Here is a 21,225-nt window from a genome sequence, read left to right on the forward strand (position 1 = left end):
TTTGTAAGCCTAGTACTTATTCTATCGGTCTCTTTTGCCGAACTGCTAAGTTACCGGAACGTAAACACACCACCATCAGTTGTCAAGCAATGTTGGGGGGACAAACACAGACACACAAACATATACACATATATATATATATATATATATATATATATATATATATATATATATATATATATATAAGCAATGTTAATTCTCTAAATGAAGTATTAACAGTAACTGCACGATAAAGTGAAGTGTATTGCCACTTAAGTGTGGCTGACCCCCAGGGGTGGATACGACAGGCTTCTTTCAGGTCCCATCTACCAAATCCACTCACAAGGCTTTGGTCGGCTTGAGGCTATTGTAGAAGGCACTTGCCCAAGGTTCCACGCAGTGGGACTGAACCCGGAACCATGTGGTTCGTAAGCAAGCTACTTACCACACAGCCACTCCTACAATTTGTGGAATTTTAATTCTGAAGAAGAAAAGCAACTTTAATTATCTGAACTGAAATAACCTTGGACCTTTAGGTTAATAGCTTAAATTTCAAATTCAACAAGATATTTAAAATTAGAATTATATTAATTTGAAACACGAAAATGCTTTATTGTATTTCAGGAGGATCTTGCCAATGATAAACACATGCACTGGTTTTATTTCACTTCTTTTTTTTTTAAGGAGGCAAGCTGGCAGAATTATTAGCATGCTTGTCCATCTTAATTCTGCTGAGTTTTGACTTGGCTTTTCATCCTTTCAGAGTTGATAAAATAAGTACCAACTGAGTACTGGGGCTGATGTACTGGATCGTTCCCCAAATTTCAGACCTGATACCTATAGTAGAAGAAATTATTATAAGTCAATTATCTTTTATTTTTTGTCTTTTGCTTGTTTCAGTCATTAGACTGCAACCATGCTGGGGCACTATCTTGAAGAATTTTTTGCTGAATGCATTGACCATAGTATTAATTTATTTGGTTTTTTTTTTGGTTTTTGTTTTTCAATTCTATTGGTCTTTTGCTGAATTGCTTTGATACAAAGACATAATCACACCAACAACAGTTGTCAAATGGCAGTGGGTCACACACACACTCCTCTCTCTCTTTTTTTTATCCGAAGTATATATATATATATATATATATATATATATATATATATATATATACATGTTGATATATGATATATATGTGTATATATATATATATATATATATATGCGATAGGCTTCTTTCAGTTTCCATCTACCAAATCTACTCACAAGGTTTGGGTTAACCTGAGGCTATAGTAGAAAACACTTACCCAAAGTGCCATGCAGTAAGACTAAACAGGGAACCATGTAGTTCTGAATCAAGCTTCTTACCACACAGTTAACCATTTCATCAATTCACTAATCAATTGTTTGATTATTTGTTCATTCAGTCAATAAATCACTTAGGTTTGCCAGAATCATTTTTGTTGCCATTCGCAACCTTATCAATGACATATCCTCTCTACTGAAGGTCAGCTTCAGATCTGTCTGTTTTTGTTAATGTAATATTGAATTTATCGTTTAAGAAATTCAATATATTTGAATTTAGTATTAATAATTTATAAACTATTTCTGTTTAATAGTTACTTAATGATATGCAACTTCTTCCATGATCTAACATCAAGTTGAGCTGCAGGCATGGAGGAAAAGTTTAAAATGATAACCCAAGAACTTCTAATCATATTACATTTTTTTTTAAGCATATGCATTTTTTCTCATGTCATAAATTTTGTTCTGAACAAAATGTTTCAGTTATATGATTTTCTTATACTTTAACTCTTTCACATCTGAACCAGCCCAAATATTCTATCTGCTTTAGTTTCAAACCTGCTAGATCTGGCCTCATACATGCCCTACAATGCCTGTCTAAAAGTAAACAATTACATCATTGATATCTCAAATCTATGAGATAATGCATGAATGATTCCAAACAATAGGTTAGCATTACATTTGAAAGAATAATCTGAATGCTAAAGGGTTAATTTAAGTCACATTCTTGAAAAGAAGCAGTGCTACCTCATTCTGTGTGACCTTCTTGGATTGGTTGGCTAAGTGATCTTTATGCTTGAACAAGTAATGTTGTTTTTAAAATGTCACTCTTCATTTGCCATGTTGTTAGACATCAGTGAACATGGAAGTCCGTGCCAAAATCTGAATATTCTTCATTTTTCTTGGAAAGATACAGCAGAATTTTTCATTGCCTTCTGCTGTTGTATTTCCATTTTATTTTGCTAGTGTTTTGCTCTTGCAAGCTTACCCTTAAAATACAGGATCTGTTTAACCCTTGCATAGGCAGGGCTGGTTCACATGACATCAGGGCGCATCTACACTCTGTTGGACATGTGATGCATGCTTGGAGACCAGCCCTCCTGTCCTCCTCTATGTCATGTTTGCCTTAGCTACAAGGTCATCTGCTATTTGATCCATAACTAGGACTCTTGCCAGGTACTACCAATCCCAGGTCAAAGCAGACTTTGTTGTAATAGTGGCTAAGGAGTAATTCCATACTCCTCCAAAACCCCTGAATTCCTTAGCTGGAACCTCACCACTGGGTGCAGCTTAATGTCTCACCCAGGATCTAAAGATATGGAGATAAGTAATAAATGTAAGTACATTGGCGAAGAAATTGTTCCAGAATGTTTTTTATTCTGTAAAGGAAGGATAATATTTTTATTTCATGTGTGAGATTAGAGATATGACTTGCATAGAAGTGGAGTTAACATGCACATAAAAGGCATGCAACAATGTATTTTCATTGTGATCGGTAAACCATCTGGCTTGTTTGGAGAAGATAAAGTTATTGAAACAGAAAAACTGTTTTTAAGCTAATTTAAAAGTTTAGCCTGAAGATAAAGATTACTGACAAAGTAATGATTTGCAAATCATGCAGTATCCTTTATTTTCACTTTGTTTTTCTGTTACATTATTCCACAATTATATGAAATTTACCTTCAGGGGACTCAGCCATTATTTTTATTATTGGAAAGAAACCTAAGTTTTTTGGCAGTTTTATTAGCTTTCAGGTATCTGAAAAAAAAAATAAAAATAAATAATTCTTAAACAGCATTTGCTGCATGGGCATTCCTTTAGCTTGGAATTTTCTATTCATTAGAATTGGGAATATGTGTGTGTTTTCTTGCTATGGACAAGCAATAATATATATATATATATATATATATATATATATATATATATATATATATATATATATTGTTAATTCTTGAACAAGATACATGTTTATTATTATTATTATTATTATTATGGAAACAAGCTAGCAGAATGATTAGTATGGTAGGCTAAATGCTTAGCGGTATTTTGTACATCTTTGCATTCTGAGTTCAAATTCTGCTGAGATCAACTTTGCCTTTCACACTTTCAGAGTCAATAAAATAAGTACCAATTCAATATTGGGATTGATGTAAAATTGCCCCTACTGCCAAACTTTCTGGCCTTGTGCTAAAATTTGAAACCATTATTATTATTATTATTATTATTATTATTATTATTGTGGAGGATACCTGTGGAAGGGGTAGACCCAGGAAGATGTGGGACAATGTGTTGAGAAAGTTTCTTCACTAAGGAAATGACAAGAGTTGTGGTGATTTGCTGTTCTTGATAAGATGCATCAAGCTAGATAAAATCCACACATACAGGTTTGGCCTTTCAGGTGCCAGTGCCACATAAAAACACCCGTACTGGTACTGCATAAACGCACTTGTGCCAGTGGAACGTAAAAAGCACCTACCACATTCTGTTAAGTGGTTGGAGTCAGGAAGGTCATCAAGCTGTAGAAACTGTGCTACAACGGACAATTATTTCTCTCTGCTTCCAACCTCACCCAATCTCCTAGATTCTTTTCCTTTGTCACTTCAATCTCTTTTCTTTCTTTGACCACTCCCATTCCACTCATGCACAGCTACAAGTTTTTTGCTGTTTCCTAGCATTCATCAGTGTCCATGCTTTCACAGACTAAGATAAAGAAAAACTTCTCATACTCCATGAAGAAGGACTTTGTCCAAAATCTCAAACTCACCTCTCAATAACACATGAACATAAGAATCTCCATGCTTTACCAATATATTGATAATGTATTTCAGTTGAGCTGTCAGGATCTTTGACAGGTGTATTGGTTTCTAGTTAGAAATATAAAAGACATCATTTTTTGGATGTTAGAATTTTAAACATTTATTTATTTTTGTTACCATTTTTGTATATTTTCATTTCATTAACAGTATTTCTGTTCTTAAGATATTCTGAGGTTATAGGATCAACTGAGAAATAATAATTTTTTGAAATTGAAACTTTTATACCTTGTACAAAGAATAGAAATTTTGTCCTAAACAGAAAACTCCTAAAATACTTATGGTCAGACATGGCTGTGTAGTTAAAATGCTTGCTTTGCAACCATGTAGTTTCAGTTACAGTCTCACTACAGGAAAGCTTGGGCAAATGTTTTTCTCTATAGCTTATGAGTGAATTTGGCAGACAGAAACTGAATGGAAGCCTGTTGTGTATATATATTATTGTGGAAGGATTCCGACCATCACCCCCAAGTGACTAAAAGTGGACTGACACATTGCTGTAAAATAAAGAACTGTGAGCAACGGGGTAAGCAGTTCACTGTGAGCCATTGATTGAGATCGTTAAGTCTCATGTAATATTGGGTTGGCAAGAAAGTAATTTTGGTTTTTTAGTGTGAAATAAAAGTCATTTTTTTTTTCATATAATGAATGAACTTTAATCAATTGTATATTTTCCATATTGTTTGATGACCTTTCGTCATCTTTCTGGCAACTTCATGATTCCGTGCTCATAGAACTTCTGGTCCTTATCAGCCGAAAACTGAAGCAAGTGCGATTTCAGGTCATCATCATTATTGAGAGTTTTACCATTCAAAGAATTTTGAAAACTTTGAAATAAATGGAAATCTAATGGTGCAAGGTCAGGGATATATGGTGGATGTAACATCACTTCCCAACCAAGCTCCAATAATTTTTCACGAATTAGCAAAGACATGTGGTCTGGCATTGTCATGGTGGAACATGATTCCTTTATGATTTGCCAATTCTGGCTGTTTTTCTTTGATTACTGCCTCCAGTTTCATTAGTTGTTGACAGTAAACATCTGAATTGATCATTTGGTCCCTTGGAAGCAGCTCAAAATACACAACACCTTTGTAATCTCACCAAATTGACTGCAGAAACATTTTTGATGCAATTCAATTTGGACAATGATTGTTTTGATAAGTGCCAACACATAAGAGGTGCAACAATATTAATATATATATATATGCATATATATATATATATATATATATATATATATATATATATATATATATAGTTTTAGGGAAAATAACCAAGTTTCAAGAACTCATCGATGAAAATCCACTATCACATATAGAAAAATTAACAATTAAAAGCACAATAAATTAGTATAATATAAAGCAAAGTAAATATCATAAGATAAATATAATAAAATGATTACACGTGTTTCATAACTAATTTTCAAATAGAAAGGAAATTTAAATCGATAAAAATCAATTGAAATTATTGAAAATAAATTCTTTTCAAAAATATAGCTAATCGTCAGATCGTAAATAGAACATTAATTAGATATATATATCTCAACCAACAATAAGTACCAAATGAATTAATATGAAATACTTATTTTATAAAGATAGAAAAATTGTTAAAAATATCGAAATATTAAAATAATAACCATTCAATAATCCCCCCTTCATCCATTATAATAACATGTATATTATATACAAAAAACAGCTTACATAAATTATCCTAATTTTTTCATTCATAATTTTTTCATTCATAATTTTTTCATTCATATTTTTATTCTTATGTTTGTAGAAATAAATATTCTTGTATTTTTCTATTATTCAATTGATTTTTAATGATAATTAAATAAACGCTTTTAGCTTTAAATAGTATAGCTTTAACTATTACACCGGTTAAATATGTACTAATTTTATCTTCATTATTATTTTAAACTTAAACTTCGTTCAAATTATATTTAAAATAAAGATAATTTAAAACAATGATAATTTATGTAATCCTCCCTTCATCCATTATCATTTTAATTTTTTATTAATTGATTTTAATTGAGTTTTTACCTGTAATTTTGGATTTTGTCCCTAATTATTATTATTATTATTATATATATATATATATATATATAGTTATATGTGTGTGTATATATGTTTGCTTGTCTGCTCTCACCACTGCTTGAGATAGCTGGTATTTGTTTACACCCCGATGACACCAGTTTGACAAAAGAGACTGATAGAATAAATATCAGGCTTAACAAATAAATAACTACTGGGGCCAATTTGTTTGACTAAATTCCTTAAGGCAGTGCCCCAGCATGACCACAGTCCAATGACTGAAACAAATGAAAGGTAAGCCATATCTTCCAAATTGGGCACAATAATGCAAATGAAGTTGGCTTCTGAAAATGTTTGCACTACATGGTACATATTTTGGATTTTAGTCTCTGTGGAGCATCAATCCCTGTGGCTTTCAGTCCTTGTGGCCACCAATATATCCTCTCAAATCTGACTCTCCTGTGCAATCTTTTGTAACAGCTTTCAATTCTATGGTTTTCTGGCTTCCCTAGAAGGGTTTTGTCCAGAGAATGTCATCAATCTCTGCTTTAAAGTACCTCCACGCCATTTCTTGAGACAAGTAAGTTTTATCTTTTACATGTTTCAATAACGGGGTACTTCTTTCAAGAATCTTAATCGAATAAATCAACCCTGGTGCTTATGTTTGTTTCTTTTTAAAACCTGGTAGTTATTCTATCTGCCACTTTTGCTGAACTGCAAAGTTATGGGGATGTAAACACACCAACATCAGCTGTCAAACAGTAAAGGGGAACAAACACTGACACAAAGACACACACACATAGATACGTATACATATATATACAACAGGCTTCTTTCAATTTCCATCTACCAGCTCCACTCACAAGGCTTTGATCAGTCCAAGGCTATAGTAGAAGACACTTGCCCATGGTGCTGTGCAAAGGAACTGAACATCAAACCATGAGCTTGTGTATACTTGTGTATAACCTGGGAGCATTGCATGTGACATGTGAGAAGTATTCAGTGTGAGTTTTAGTATATTTTACAAACCCAGATTCCTAATACTATGTGTCTTAATACTATATATATTCTGTGATGAGATTATAGTGTTATATACATATATTCCTTGAAAGTCAGTCATTTTTGTAGCATAGCTATATAACCTTTACATTTTGATTTTCATTGAAACATAAATTTAACTCTTGGTTAGCCTTAATCAAGCAGGCCTTTGATCAAAAATTTCCCAGCTGTAATTTAGATGTAGTATATCTAGAACTACATTTATTCAATCTGTCCTTCCTTTTTGAAGTTGATATTATGTGATTTAAGGGAGATTTTGTTGGAAATTTTAGTAGGTCTGGTAGTTTCATAAATGCTCTTTCATTGGTTTAAATTTGGAATGTTTGATTTAATTGGAATTTACATGTAGGTGAGTTAACCATCGTATCAGAATATCAAGCAACTATGTTGAATATCCATAAGAGTTAAGCAATTAAAGTATGCCAGGAGATAAGTTTGGACCATAGTACATTAATGAAGCATTTGTCTAATCTTGACTGAGGGAGTGGAGTGGAATGTGGGAATGAAATTGTTCAACACATGGATAACAAGAGTGAATTTAGCATAGGTATTGAATGTGGTGCTACATTCTACAAAGTATTGCTGATTACTGACTCAGTAACTACTGACAGCTATAAAAGCTTTTGCACTGATTAAAATGAAAGAAAATTATAGTTGCAGTAGGAGAAGGGTGTGTGTTTGGTTTGTCTCAGTTAAAGAATATATGCCATTTTACATGTATGTGGTTGTACTGGAAACAAATTATAATGTGCATGATAATATCAATTAAATCATGCAGAAACAAAACAAATCCTTTCTATTTTCACTTGTTCTGATTACTTGCAATGGTTGGTAAAGTGAATTACAGCCAAGTTTTGTACAACATAATCTGAGTGTGAGCTGGGTAAGGAAGAACATGTAATCGGCATAGAAATTTGTGGTGTTATAATTAAAAGTTGAAAAGTCATTAATGTACAGAAAATGCACAGAAAAACCGAACAAGAATCAAGGTACAATAGAGATGAGTGTATGTTCTGCAGCAGAACAGTTTTACAGGAAACTTATAGTTCAAGAAATGAAAAATGTGTGAATCCCATTGGGTTGAAATATAAGGGTTCTTGTGCTAGAATTATTTGACTTCTTTCACAATATTTCTTTCATGATATCAAGGGCAACAACCTCATGAATTTGTTTTAATAGTAACTGTACTAGTGGGTCACTAAGAAGGTAAAGATATTGAGATTGGTAAACAAGGTGGAAGTTTCTAACTTATTCCAATCGCATTTGAAACTATGGAAGTAAGGTTAATAGTTGGCCAGTCAAAGAAATTGCTGTTCTCAGTAACAGGATAGACTTGGGTGTTTCTTTAACGTTGAGTAAATCCCTTTAGAGGAAAAAGAACATAGTTGCTAGCTTGTGGATTTGGGGAACGTAGTTGCTAGCTTGTGGATTTACTGTTGGATGATAATAGAAAGAACACCATTAAGACTTGTTTGTTTGTGTGTATGCAGTACATAATTGGAAATAAAATAGGAAGTAAATGTAGTGGCCTTATCAAAGAGTAAAAGTGCTACTTATGAAACTATGTTTGATAAGAGGTTTCAGAAAAGAATGAATGTTTGGAGGTTAGAAAGCTTGCAAGCCACAGACATAAAGACATCCTTTACTTCTTTGATTGTCTTCTGGAAGACATAGTTGTGATGGGTAAATACCATCCATTTCATGATGGTAGATGTCTTCCTCCAGGCAGTGTTCTGTGTAGATCAATGATAAGGGATTAGGGATTTTGTGTTAGTCATATGATGAATGCCGAGTGATATAACTAAGAGTCTGGTATTGGTTATCTTCTTGTCTTTACAGATAAGTACACATACTGGTGTTGGTATTCCAAATTTGAAATATTTCATTGGGTGTCTCTGAACTTTTTTTCCTTTTCTTAAGAATAACAAAACATCACTTTTTAACAATAGTGTTCACATTTTTAGCACCCACATTTTCTATGCTACCATTAACTGGATAGATAATGCCACATATTGTAATTCCATCTGGTCTTTCATAATTAGCCAGGTTTAGAATTTAACCTCATGGTTACTCTCAAGAATTGAAAACAAGAAGATTAAATAGCTGTGAAAATACTATTCCGACTCTTCTTTGAGGTTCAGTATCAAGAGATGTGACCTTGCCATTTTCCACACCTTCTCTAGTCTTCATCTTCTACTGTTATCAGTACTGACAGCATGTTGCATGTTTTCAGTTCACACTAACTGTCCATCTACACATGTCTAAACTAGAGCAGCTGTCTCTCCTATACACTTTTGCTAATACCGTTAATACTCAGCTGTTATCTCATTTCCCTTGTGCTCTTCCTTTTATTACAAGTTAACATTGCACGTGCAGCAGTTTATGCTCACCTCATTTATTTCAGTAATAATGCAGATCTTTCTTGCAGCCTCATAACTCTCACACATGCTTCAGGCTGTCTACTTTGTGAACAGATAGAAACTCATTGTTGCCAACAAAGGCCACATCTCCCTGAACTTCTGCCCCTTTCTTAAATTAGAAGCAATGCTTTTAATTTAGCCACCTCAAGCACTAATTACATTACCTAGGTAATAGAAATTATCTACTACATCCAGGGAATCCTTTTATGGGTGCTTCTACTGCTAGCGACTCTTGTGCATCTATGTATCTAGCATAAAGGTCCTGCTTCTGTGAAAAATCTGTTTTATTAAATTTTTACAAGCAATGTTCTTTACAATTTTACACTAATTTATGAATGATATGATTTAGAGAAATTTATGCAATAATAATAATAACCTTTCCATTCAGCTCTATGTATAGCTTAAGTATAATAAATGAGATGCTAACCAAGAAATTATATTGTGATGAATTACATGTAATTTTACATTTATGCAGTTAGATAATAATGGTTGGACTGATCAATTGGCAGTTGTATTAAGATAAGTTATCAATTAATATATTTTGTTTATTTATCTTAATATTTTTATTTATTGTAAGAAATAAGATTTTATGTGAACACAAAATTTCATTTATCTCCTTTGTGTTGCGATACTTATCTATATTATGATTTGCAATTTTATTATGATAACAAAGCTTTGACATCAACCATGAAATGGCTAAAATTATAATTTTTGATTTAGCTAGAAACAGAGTTAAAAAACGATCTGTTCAGTTATTTAGTCTTATCTTTTACTATTCCATTAATCAGCCATTAAATGAATTTTTAAACATAACTGAAAAACAATTAGAGATGATGTTCTAAAAAACACAAAAACAATATTGAAAATATGGAAAGTATTGTATTATGTTCAGAATCTCACTCTGAAACCATGTGATTTTGGGTTCAGTCCCACTGCATAGTACTTTGGAGAAGTGTTTTCTACTACAGCCCAAGGGCAACCAATGCTTTGTGAGTGAATTTGGTTGACAGAAACTGTGTAGAAGCTCATCATATGTATATGTATATATCTATGTGTGTGTGTGTGTTTGTGTCTCTTCATGCATATGCTATATTTGTTCCCCACCACCACCAATACTTGACAACTTGTGTCTGTTTATGTATCTGTAACTTAGCAGTTTAGCAAGAGACCGATAGAATAAGTATTAAACTTGAAAAAAAGTAATTGGGCATTAGGGTTAATCTGTTCAATTAAAACCTTCAAGGTGATGTCCCAGCAGGGCTGCAGGCCAATGTCTGAAACAAATAAAAGATAAAGATCATCATCATCATCATTTAACATACGCTTTCCATGCTAGCATGGGTTGGACGATTTGACTGAAGACTGGCAAACCAGATGGCTGCACCAGGCTCCAATCTGATCTGGCAGAGTTTCTACAGCTGGATGCCCTTCCTAATGCCAACCACTCCGAGAGTGTAGTGGGTGCTTTTACGTGCCACCGGCACAAGGGCCAGTCAGGCGTTACTGGCAACGGCCATGTTCAAAATGGTGTCTTTTACATGCCACCTGCACAGGAGCCAGTCCAGCGGCACTGGCAACAACTGTGCTTGAATGTTTTTTCATGTGCCAGTAAGGCGACACTGGTAACAATCATGCTCAAATGGTGTTATTTACGTGCCACCGGCACAGAAGCTAGACAGCTGCTCCGGTAATGATCACGCTTGGACGGTGCTGTTGGCACTCCACTGGTACAGGTGCCAGTCATTGAATTTGGTTCAATTACGATTTCAATTTCACTTGCCCCAACCGGTCTTCGCAAGCAGAGTTTAGTGTCCAATGAAGGAAATGTTGGCATGGGTGCCAGTTGTCGAATTTGGTTCGATTTCGATTTCACTTGCCTCAACTGATCTTCACAAGCAGAGTTTAGTGTCCAATGAAGTAAAGGTACGTATAAGTGGGCTGGCTACACCCCTGGCAAAGGCCATGGATTATGGTCTCACTTGGCTTGCCGGGTCTTCTCACGAACAGCATATTTCCAATGGTCTCGGTCACTAGTCATTGTCTCGGTGAGGCCTAATGTTCGAAGGTCGTGCTTCACCACCTCATCCCAGGTCTTCCTGGGTCTACCTCTTCCACAGGTAGCCTCAACCGCAAGGGTGTGGCACTTTTTCACACAGCTATCCTCATCCATTCTCACCACATGAACATACCAGTGCAATCGTCTCTCTTGCACACCACAACTGATGCTTCTTAGGTCTAACTTTTCTCTCAAGGTACTTACACTCTGTCGAGTATGCACACTGACATTACACATCCATCGGAGCATACTGGCTTCATTTCTTGTGAGCTTACACATATATATATCAATAATAAATTATATATATATGCATATGCATATATGGGTACAGGACGTCACCAACTGTTTAAACAACATGAAATGCATAGACAATCAAGTTAAATACGTAAACAACAAGAGTTCTATTTTTTTCTTTGTTTACTTATTTAACTTGTTTGTCTACATATTTCATGTTTTTTACACAGTTGGTGACGTCCTTTCTGCATATATGCAAATATATATATATATATATATATATATATATATATATATATATATATATATATATATTATTTATTATTATTATTTAATTGAACACCATGCATCCATTTCCAAGTATATATATATATATATATATATATATATATATATATATATATATCTTCTTTCTTTTGAATCCTCAATTGCATATGGTGCTGTTTTGGGCTATTTTAAAATCTGGCTGACCCATGTTCTCTGCAGGTTGGACCACCACACTCAATTTCTTTTAGAAAGAGGGAGAAACAGACAGACAGAGAAAGAAAGAAAGAAAGAAAGAAAGAGTGGGAGAGAAAAATTGATACCAGTACAGGACTGGCATTTTATTTCTTGATCCCTGAAAGGCAAAGTTTTGAACAAAATTTTGAACCAAGAGCTCAAACAGTTGGAACAGTTACCACCAGGCATTTTATCTGATGCGCCATCGACTTGGCCAAATCACTACCTACAAACACACACACACACACCTAAAGTATCAAAAGGAAATAAATTATATGATTGTATTGCTTTTTCTTTTCTGTTTTCGTTAAGACCCAGAGATAAAAATACTAATATACAGATCTTACTTGCTATCATGTAACTTGATTTGCTCTTGGGCATCCAATGCTGCTTATCTGTTTGATAAGCAGCTACTTAAAGGAGATATACTACGTCACACTTAAAGCACTTGATTTAATCTTGAAATTTTAGTTGAGTTTCTTTTATTGCATACTGTTGAGTATTATTAAAAGGTGGAAAATAAAAAAAAGAAATGAAATAAAATATCAATCAGGAAATGTCTGTTGAGAGATGTTTAAGATAAATTGTATAAATATTATACTGTATAAATATTATGCTTTGTCATACACAAACCCATCACATTATATCTTGTAAGCAAATGTTTTCTATTTGATAGGATTTGTAAGCAACTCAATTGTTTAATTTCATTTATCAAGATTAACAACAACAATAATAATAATAATTATCAACTGCACATAATCAATGTATGTGTTTTGCTTGTTCACCAGTTTGCTATGGTGTAGCACTTTGGGGACAACTCTCTCATAGCACTGGGTTGTAAAACACCTAAAAGTCATAGACAAGTGAGACAACTTGCCTCCAATCTTATTTAGGAATGATGGATACTGCTATTTCGCCAGTGCTGTGGGGGACTCGTCCCTAAGGCATTATACTGCAGTCAACCAGTGAACAAGCAAATCAATACATTATGTGCAATCAATAATGTTTACATTATTGGTGCTGCTTTTAATTTGTAATTTAATAATGATAATTGTTTTAAATTTTGGCATATGGTCAAGAATTTTCGGGGAGAGAGTACGTCGATTACATCAACCCCAATACTCAGCTGGTAAGAGGAAAGGCAAAGTGGACTGTGGTGGAATTTGCACTCAAAACGTGGCAATGGATGAAATACTACTAAGCATTTCACCTGGCATACTAATGATTCTGCCAGCTCGTGGCCTAAGCACAAGGCCTAAAATTTTGTGGGAGGGGGCTAATCAGTTACATCAACCCCAGTGCTGAACCGGTACTTATTTTATTGACTCCAAAAGGATGAAAGGCTAAGTTTACCACAGTAGAACGATTCTGCCAGCTCACCGCCTTAATAATAATAATAATGACCCTTTCTACAACAAGCACAAAGCCTGAAATTTGGGGGAGGGGGATAATCGATTACATCGACCCCAGCACTCAGCTGGTACTTATTTTATCAACCCCAAAAGGATGAAAGGCAAAGTCGAACTTGACAGAATTTTCTTTCCTTTTTCCTCCTTTATTTTATTTGTTTACTTTTCTATTTTTTCTTTTTTCTCCCTTTCTTCCCCTTTTCCTCTCTCACATGACGGTAAATGAACAATTTGGTGTGCTTGTTCTAATGGCCTATCAATGTATGCAATATGTTCCTCTGCCCTAGGTGTCAGGAAGACACTCGGCAAGAAATGGTAACAGAATTGAAAAAAAGATGAAAATGATAATAATAATAATTTTAATTTTAATACATAGGACAACCCTGCCAAGCTACTTGTATGTCATTTTTGTGCTAGAGAGAAGGCTGAACCATTCTTGTCATGAATACATCTATTTTACTTTGCCTTTGGAGATTTAGATATATTTCTTTTTATATAATTTTAAGAAAAATTACCTATTTGGTTTTTTTTTTGTTTTGTTTCTCATAAAAGTGTTCCATCTTCTTCGATGTAGAAACATCAGCTCACCTTGTCTCTAAAGGCTTCATAAATTGAAATGCAGAAGTCAACTGCTTAAAGTCTTCAGAGCAGAATTAAATTCAAACGTCATCCTTTAAAGGCTTCGTAACATTATCAAACACAAAAATCAACCTCCAATGGCTTCACAGCAAAATTGAATGCTAAAGTCAACTTAAATTAGCAATTTCATTTGTTAAATGGAATGCTGTGTCTTAAATTTGCTTCAGAGAATTACAATTATTCAAAAACAAAGAAAAAAAATGCTTCAACTTGCTTGCTCAATCTGCTTGAAATTACAACTTCCTGCAAATCAAACCCTGCTGTTTTACTGAAGGGAATCTTTGATAATGTGATCCTGGATTTCCTGCACATGCAGATAAGATGAGATGGTCATGGTTGGAATGCTTTTGATCATAGTTCTACTCGATCAGGGCTCACTTGTGGCTGAACAACAACATTTATTAATATAAATCAGTTTTATTCTGAATTGCTGCCAGAGAACTATATTTTGTTCATACCCCTCAATTTTTGCATGGTTTCTATGGCTGGATGCTCTTTCTAACACCAACAACCTTACAAAGTGTACTTGGTGTTTATATCATGGCACCAATACTAGAGAAACTTGGCATATACCTGGCAAAGCTAAAAGACCTGCACAACTCAGAAAGTATGACGAAGAAGGGTATCGAAAGAAATAGCAATGACAGTAGGACTACAATGAGTCAGTGAGTGAGTAGGTGAAAGGCAGAGGTGTGTATGATGGGAGAAACAGTAATTGAGATGTGAAGGCAGTTGAGTGGCAGCAATAGTAGTTTTGAATTAATTTAAAATTGAAAAATGGAAATTGTGTGAATAACTATCTCATTCAAAATTGGAGTATAAAATTGGCAATCAGCCAGAAGTTCAAACAACTGCTTATAAAAAATATCTGATAGCGTAAAATAGAATGGAAATATTTGTAGATTTTATTAACTAAAAGTATTAGAATAACACTTTCCACTTAAAGTAGATGTAATTATATATATAATGTGTACATATATGTATATTTATATGTATATGTATATATTTTTTTAATCTGAAAACTTGGGTTGAATCATTATTTTATTCTGCTTCTATTGTTAAATCATGCAAATATCTTTCAAAACTACATTAACAAAATCCTGTTTGTTCGTTGGTGGATAATAATATCTAAACAAAATACTTCAAGTGCATAAAATGGGAAAATTTTCAAGAATTAGTGATCAGAATAATTGTAGCTGCCATATATCTTTCCATATGTCCAGAGAGCTACAACAGTTGAAACCAACTAAAGGGGATTGTGTGTAATAATTACAAATAGTTCAAACAGTGTAATAAATTGTATGCCATGAGGAAGAAAAGTCTAATGTTTTGGCCCGATGCAGAACATTAATAGTTTGCTCAGATTCTGCTGTTTTACTGTATAATAATTATCCAAGTCAGTTTTGCGTATAATATTGAATGCTTTGTGAGCTTTTAAAATAAAATAAATAGAAACTATACAAATCTTCATATAAATTAATATTGAAAAATTGCTTAAGCAGAAAATTGGGGAAAGTTACAATATATGTTTGCTTACTATATTTTTATTTATATTTCTAATAAAAACATTTTGGAAATTTGGAGACATTTGAAGTCAAATGTTTTGTTCAAACCAATTTTATTCTCAACTTTATCATTTATTTTGTAAGACAATGAATTTGTCTATAAGATTTTAGTAACTTATCTCCTTTGAAATTCCTCTTTATTGTTATGTAGGAAACAAATACTTCCAGAAGCTTTATTCAGTAATTCCAGTCTGTCGCTGTTCTTGTTGTAGACCAAAATTTTTTTTATTTTTATTTGATTGAAGAGCTAATGCATCACACTGTGCACAATGTCTGATACTGTGTTTAAAACATTACATGTATATGCACGTGACAAATTGTAGAACATTCTCTACAGTTTAGAGTTCCAAATATTGGAGGAATATGTACAACATGTTAGCTTCAACATAAAACATTATTAATTGGTATACAGGTTCTAATGTTTAGTTGTGGCTTCTCATCAATAATAACAGAAAAATCACAAGGTGTACACACATCAAAAGTACTACTTTTATCTTCATACTTTATTCAATTTTCATGTAATTCTTCATTCTTTTAAGTTTTATTTGGGTAACTTGCAAGAATGAAGGTGCATGGCTTAGTGGTTAGTGTGTTAGTGTGTTACATTCATGGTTTCAAGATCATGGTTCATGCTTTCAATTTCTGGACTGAGAAGGGTGTTGTTTTCTTGGGCAAGATACTTCATTTCATGTTGCTCCAGTCTGCTCAGTTGTAAATGAGTCACCCCACCTTATGATGGACTGGCATCCCATTCAGTAGGTGGTGAATATTATGATCTCAGTCACCTATATGCCACGGAAACCTGGCCACTGGCCCTATGAGTCCAAGGACTTGAGACGGTAATATCCAAAGTTTGATGATGATTATGATTATGATGAAAGTGCAAGGGCTCTGCAATTTACTATATCTTTCCACCCACCATTATATTTAAAAATTGCATAATATCCTTTGATGTCATCCAGCTGATTTGTTTCAACCAAAGGATCTGTTTCGAATTCGTAAGTATGTTTCCACACAAACAATGCAAACTAAAATCATCTGCTTTCATCAGGAATTGTTCAAACAGGCTTAATTTCTGCATTTGTTGTACACCTTTAGAAAAGAAAGGATCTATCGTTTAGTGTACAGTTAGTCATTATTGATAAAACTGATCTCATTGAATGTAAAAGTTTCTGAGATAATTGACTCTCAAATATATTCTTTTATTTGTTTCAGTCATTTGACTGCAGCCATGCTGGAGCATCACTTCTAGTCGAACAAATTGACCCTAGGACTTATTCTTTGTAAGCCTAGTACTTATTCTATCGGTCTATTTTGCCAAACTGCTAAGTTACAGGAATGTAAACACACCAACATCGGTTGGCAAGTGATGGTTGGTGGGGGGTGGGGGGGAAACACAGACACACAAGCATATATACATACATACATGACGGGCTTCTTTAAGTTTCCATCTACCAAATCTACTCACAAGGCTTTGGTTGGCCTGAGGCTATAGTAGAAGACACTTGCCTACGGTGCCACGCAATGGGACTGAACCCAGAATCATGTGGTTGGTAAGCAAATTACTTACCACATAGCCACTCCTACACCTATGGAAACTTGCGATGTTTAAAGCTAATTGCATAAACGGTAAAGTCTCCCACATTACGTCATTAAGTCACTGGAATTGGTCATTGCTGTCTGGATTATATGGAATGAGACATTGTCACTATGATTTATTCCCGATTTTAATTTTAAGAATTCTGATGTCTTAAACTGAGATTCTAGTTCACATGCATGTAAGTTGTATTCCCAGAGAAAACAAATAATTGAGTCTAAGGTTTAATTATTGTTGTATCACTGATACCTGGACAGGAATAGGCTAATGTGAACCTTGTGTACTCATCAACAATAAGCAAAATGTACTTAAGTTCTTATTCTTTGTACAAGGTTCCTTTAGCCGCATAATGTCAATTGATCATCTTTCCAGTAGCTGGAATTGTGCATATCAGCACCTTACATTGCAAGAAGTACAATGCAAAAGAACCAATCTGATAATACAGTGATCGATAATCTTAGCTTTAAATTTATAGAATCTTTCAGAATCTCATTAGGAAGATGTTCTTTATGGAGTAAGTCATTTGGTTCTCTTTGTGTTACCCGCAACACTCACCATCTTTCATTAGATGCTATTCTTCAAATCACATCTAACTACCTTCTTAGCTAATTTCTCTCCTGGTCTTATCCTTTAAAAATGTCATGCATGTAAACATAATCTTTAAGTGGAAGAAGCTGAATGACTGTAATGTAATGAAAGTTTTCTTAAGTTCAGTAAAGTAATTGAGTGTTAGATACTGTCTTTAGTTTCATGATTTCTGACAATTTCCCAAATCTCCTGGTTAAATAGTTAAGCTTATGAAATCGGACTTAACAATTGTTGACTCAATTCCAGATCACAATAATACTCCTCACTTTCATTCTTGCTTTCATGATAATGCTATTTTTCAAGAGAGAGTGAGTGGGTGGGGAGGACTCTTTGATTAATAGTAATAGTGAGATTGTTTCACCATAGCTCTGCTATACCTATCTCACCTATTGATCAAATGGTAATATCAAACCACTTAAAAACACTCTATTATTATGCTAAATTATATAAACATAAACTCTAATTTCAGATTAATGTTGTGCTGTTACTTTTGTTAATTTTAAGCTTTTGTTAATTTTACTGTTTCATATTTTTCTGTTCTTAAGGAAAGGCAAATGTGGTTCTACTTTCTTTTAAATATGTTGCATACCTAATGGATGAGTTCTCTCCCTTATTTAAACTAGGTTTTGTGTTTTGTAACGTATCATGTGCTGAGTGAGTTCACTTCCTTATTTAGAAGTTTTATCATTTAGTGAATAAAACCCTTGGTTTATTGACCCCTAATTGTTACTTCTTACAACATGCGCCATGAAAGGTATTCTTCAATCAGCTGGAATGATTTGAATGATTCCTTACGACACATTGATACAGCAAGGACTTTGATAATTACTATAAGGTGGTGAGCTGGCCAAAATGTTAGCACGTCGGGCGAAATGCTTAGCAGTATTTCGTCTGTCTTTAAATTCTGAGTTCAAATTCTGCTGCGGTTAACTTTGCCTTTCATCCTTTCAGGGTCAATAAATTAAGTAGCGTACTGAGGTCGATCTAATCAACTGCCCCCCCCCAAAAAAAATTTTGGGCCTTGTGCCTAGAGTAGAAAAGATTATCTATGACTACTATGGACACCACCAAAAGTTTCTATACTCCTTATCACTTCCACATCATTGTCGTCATCAACCCTTCACTCACTCTAGTCACACTCAACAACACTGTCTACTAAAACTACTGAAATCAACACACCAACACCATGCTCATCTTCTGGATACTCTTGCTACGTAAATTTGTAATTCTCTTCTTGGCTTCCTTCACCACTTTCACACCACTCCCCTTTTTTCTTGTCTTTGGCACACACTACATGTCTACTCTTCTTCGGATCAGTGCCTCCACCACTTAACCTGATCTCTTTTTCATCATTCCTGTATTCTACATCTCAAACCTTATTATATACCAGTCTCCACAAGGGACATCATAAAGGGACTGACTTACTTTGACCAGGTTTCCTCATTGTTTTGACCATAATAAAAAAAGAACAGTAATAAATGAGTGAAAAAAAAATGTATAGTATGTGTGTTTATTTGGCAAAAAAAAAAGATGATCAACCTGAAATACAATAATTTCAAATTCTTACATTAATATTGTGTCGCTTGAACAAATTGAAACTAATCCTTATAGAAGTATTATTATGAAGGACTTAAATGTAGATCATTGTTATTATCATCACTAACATCCAATTTTCCATACTTGCATGGGTCAGATGCATTTTGTTGAGGCAGGTTTTCTGCAGCCCACTATCTTTCCTGTTACTAACCCTCACCTGTTTCAAAACAACGTCGTATTTTCCTGTAGCCAGACAGGTTCTTCACAGAAGACTAGAAACAAACATCACCACTTGTATAACAGTGATACTCATTTATACTGCACTTAAGTTGCATAAATTGAATTTATAGTATAACATTATTAATAAATTACCAAGTACAAAAACATATGTAACAGATGAAATAAACGAACAGAGTTCATGCCACTGTTATTTTCATCACACATACACACAACACGTTTTTTTTTAGTTTCCATCCACTAAAGCCCATTCACAAGGTTTTGGTCAACCAAAGGCTATAGTGGAAGGTATGGTTAAATATGGTTAAAGGTGCTGTACAATGAGTCTGAATGGAAAATATAATTAAATTTGTAAAACTTGAAAAATTAGAGCCACCCTTTAAATCCTTTTCAGGAGCAGTTTCCTTTCCTCAAACATTGCTTTACATTTCTTTAGATATATTTAGATTATATATGTCACCATTCTATTCCACACAGTACCATTTGAAGTTATTTGTATTTTCAAAATAACACAACTTATATATTTATTTTAAAATTTATCAGTATTCTTGTCAATAATATTTGGCATATTTCATTTGTTTGTTTGTTTTGTTTACGATTTTGTTTTTTTAGTATTTTTAAAAATTGTCAAATTTTTCAATTAATAGTTTTAACAGCAAAAATATTGACTTGTTGATTTTCATTTTATAATTTAGCCAGAATATTTCTGTAGGATATCAACATATTTCAAGTAGTGAAAGAATGAGCAAGCAAAGCAGAGATAGTCTTGTGCTAATTTTTAAACTTCTTTTTGAACATGAAATAGAAAAATAAATGAAAAATAGTTGACGTGGTATTTACAAACCAATACTTTTCTATGCTATTGATGAGCAGCTGAGGAACACGATAATTCATTTCGTGGTTTTATTCTTTCCCTAGAAATATTTAAATAGTTTTTAAAGTTAAGAGCATCAAAATGTCGATAATTAGCTCTTAATTTATGGATAGATGCATAAAATTCAGTTTAAATGTAAAATGATTACAAAAGTATTGCATGTGATTATTATGCAATATTGATTTCATTTTATATCAGCATTTTAAGATTTACACCAATATTGTTAAATGATATATTTAAATTAAATTTGGAAGTTTGATAATTGTGTCATCATTTCATGTCTGATTTTCCATGCTTGCATGGGTCAGATGCAATTTGTTAAGGTAGATGTTTTACAGTCAGATACTCTTCCTGTCTCCAACTCTTGCCTGTTTCTAAACATG

The 21,225-nt window shown here is 33.6% G+C and overlaps 1 protein-coding gene across 6 annotated transcripts in view; it reads left to right on the forward strand.

The window, feature by feature from the left end:
* Positions 1 to 21,225, forward strand: part of LOC106874304 (ankyrin repeat and IBR domain-containing protein 1) — a 303,299-nt gene that overhangs the window by 145,464 nt on the left and 136,610 nt on the right. The window lies entirely within an intron of this gene.

The sequence above is a fragment of the Octopus bimaculoides genome, chromosome 2, assembly GCF_046866305.1.
Source record: "Octopus bimaculoides isolate indiv1 chromosome 2, ASM4686630v1, whole genome shotgun sequence".
NCBI classification, from domain to species: domain Eukaryota; kingdom Metazoa; phylum Mollusca; class Cephalopoda; order Octopoda; family Octopodidae; genus Octopus; species Octopus bimaculoides.